Raw genomic sequence first — 2,213 nt, 5'->3', positions numbered from 1 at the left:
TCCTGCTGCTGCAACTATGTAAGATGCTATCTGAGAGATGCTATGGATCTTTTTTATGAATATGATTTATATCTAGAAATGTTTTTCATATTAAACATAATGATGCATGTTACTAAGAGTCTGAATTGTTCTCTTTGCTGTTCCAAAGGTTCAGAAACTGTCTTCAGGGACATTTTGTGTAGCTTTTCTGAATTTCCTGTGGTGACTCCTACTCCAGAAGGGTGTACTTTTTTCTTAATAGCCAAAATGTCGTCTTTGTGTGAAAGAAGTTGCCTCTGGAAATATCCAAGGGCTTCATTTCATTAAAATAATGATAGAAGATTGCAGTATAAGCCTTGTAAAATGAGTATCTCCAAGATGCTTTAGAACCCATTAGTTGTTTAATTGGGATTTCGTGGCTGCTTTAGTTCTTCCTCTGTTTCATGTCCTAAGCTCATAAGGAGAACACCGGTAATGTCCATTCTTTGTTATTTACAAAGCATAGGATGTCTTAACGTGAAAACCGAGCGTAAGTCCACAGGTATGGAAACTACAACCCCGAACAGAAATCGGACTCAGGGTTGGCAGCATGAAAAATGTTAGTTCCTGCCTTTTGAACAAAAAGAGTGTTTCTGCTTGTTGATGTTAAATAGCAGCTTGTGACCCAGTCACTGAAGGCAGCTGTAAAAGGTGACCACGTGTATAATGTAAGTGCATTAGTTGCATGTGGAAGGAAACAACTCTAACGGATTGCGCCGTTCCTTCTTATTACAGTACTAGCAGCACTTGAAATGTTATTAATCAAATGTCCATTGATGGGCGTGAGTCCATCATGCTAACGTGATCCTGTTTTTTCAGTCTTCCTTTCTCTTTTCATTTCCGGGTAACCAAAGTGAATTCAAATGGCAAAAATACCAGCTATTGAGAGGATATTTACAGCTGGACAGTTGTGAGACAGGGCAAGTCTGCTGTCTAAACTAGATCGATGGTGCCCCTTTAAATCAGAACAGAATTAGTGCTTTGTGGAATAATCCCAAAGAGTTTCTGCTGAGTGAGTTCCCAGCAAAGCTTTAGCACATCCCTTAAGATTATGGGGTGTGCTTTCAGTGTGATCCCAGAGGAATTAGGCAACTTCAGCTATAGCTTAATGTGACTTGTGCTGCCAGCCTGGCTGGAAAATGTATCCTTCTGTAATGAAAAAAATGCATTTCACACCCCTGTCACCTCTCCTTCCCCATTTCTCTCCTCTTCCCAGATACCCCCAAAGGCAGCCTTTGGAAAGAATATTTATTATGTTATCTATCTTTTAAGCCTGTATCAAATCCTGTTTTGTACCCCGCACTCTTACTCCGCCTAAGATACTGCAGTGATGAAACCTAGAGAAACAGAGGACATAAAAGGAATGCTGTTATTACCATCCCAGGGTAGTCTAAGAATTACTGGTATAAAAAATGTCTTCGTTTTTAAAAAAAAGTGAATTATTAAGGAATTACATTTTTTATCTGTATAGTTTTAATGACCTTGCCAAATATTAAATGGGTCACTAAATTCTGCCAGCTCTGCTTGGAGTCTTGGAAAGAAAAGGGCAGTCATCAGGAGAGGTGTCCTGCTGTAGGGTATTGTTGGCCACTCCAGAGTTGTTAGCGTTGTACTTTCTGATTGTTTTCCCCTCTACATTGTGGATTGCCCGTAGCAGGATCAGTGAGTCAGTTATGGAACTTGATCTGTTAGAAAATTCATTAGTCCTGGGTTGTTAATTTTGTAGCCCTCTGCTTGGCTGAAAGGTCTTCAAGTGCTGAGGGTCCCATGGTTTATTTACTTGTGGTACTCCAAGGGAGGAAGCAACAACAGCTTCCAGACTTTGATCTCCATCCATTTCTTGTCTAGTCTCCTGCAATAATACACTTTAAAAAAAAAAAATCTTTCTCCCATCCTCTGTCTTGTTTCCAGACTAGTGTACTAACTTAGCATCTTTCTTCCATCCTTTCGGTCTGAGTGCTCCTATTTCCCGACTTTGCTTATTGCTTGTCCTGGCTCTGCTCTTGCCTCCAGAGGAGATGATGTAAATCTGGGTACTGGCAGGGCTCCCGTGGTCGGTGTTGGGAGCCCGTGGGGAAGGCTCTTGCCCTGCAGCTTACACCAGCTCCTGTGTGTGGGGAGTAACCTGCCTGTCTCCAGGCACTTGGGCAGAGTCTCGTGGACAGCTGCTGCTGACCCAGCCGGAGCGGGCTGAG

This window comes from Buceros rhinoceros, unplaced genomic scaffold, assembly GCF_000710305.1.
Source record: "Buceros rhinoceros silvestris isolate BGI_N320 unplaced genomic scaffold, ASM71030v1 scaffold2296, whole genome shotgun sequence".
In the NCBI taxonomy this organism is placed as follows: domain Eukaryota; kingdom Metazoa; phylum Chordata; class Aves; order Bucerotiformes; family Bucerotidae; genus Buceros; species Buceros rhinoceros.
The sequence above is the reverse complement of the archived record's forward strand: the minus strand, read 5'-3'. Positions refer to the sequence as shown.